Raw genomic sequence first — 660 nt, 5'->3', positions numbered from 1 at the left:
ATGTTATATCAATCAATCTTGTATATAATCTATAATAATATAAATAATATAATATAATTCTCGTATAGCACTTTTCATACTAACGCAATGACATGCTATAAATAAACTATCAAAACAAAGACAATGTCACCTCCACACACAATAAACAAAACAGAGAAACATTTGGACATTTCTTAAATTTTATTAACATCTGATGAAATGTTTTGGTTATTTTATTTAAATTAAAAGTAATATTTACAGGATTGGACTGATACAATCAAAAATTTAATTAACAATTAACAACTTTTGTTTAGCAACAAAAGAAGCAATTAATTTGGACAGGCAACACACACACACACACACACACACATTTAGTATTTAGTACACACACAGCATAGGCACAAAGTTCTGAGCAGAGAGTGTGTGTGTGTGTGTGTGTGTGTGTGTGTGTGTGCGTGCGTTTGTGTGTGTGTGTGTGTGTGTGTTTGTGTGCACACAGACGCATGCACACACAATAATTGTGTAAGAAATAAGTGTAAGTGTATAAATAAGTGTAATTTCAGGCTCTGTAGTTCTAGCTGTAATTCCTCAGGTACACTAGCCTGTGTGTGTGTGTGTGTGTGTGTGTGTTCTAGCTGTAGTTCCTCAGGTACACCAGTCTGTGTGTGTGTGTGTGTGTGT

This window comes from Etheostoma cragini, chromosome 7, assembly GCF_013103735.1.
Source record: "Etheostoma cragini isolate CJK2018 chromosome 7, CSU_Ecrag_1.0, whole genome shotgun sequence".
NCBI lineage: Eukaryota > Metazoa > Chordata > Actinopteri > Perciformes > Percidae > Etheostoma > Etheostoma cragini.
The sequence above is the reverse complement of the archived record's forward strand: the minus strand, read 5'-3'. Positions refer to the sequence as shown.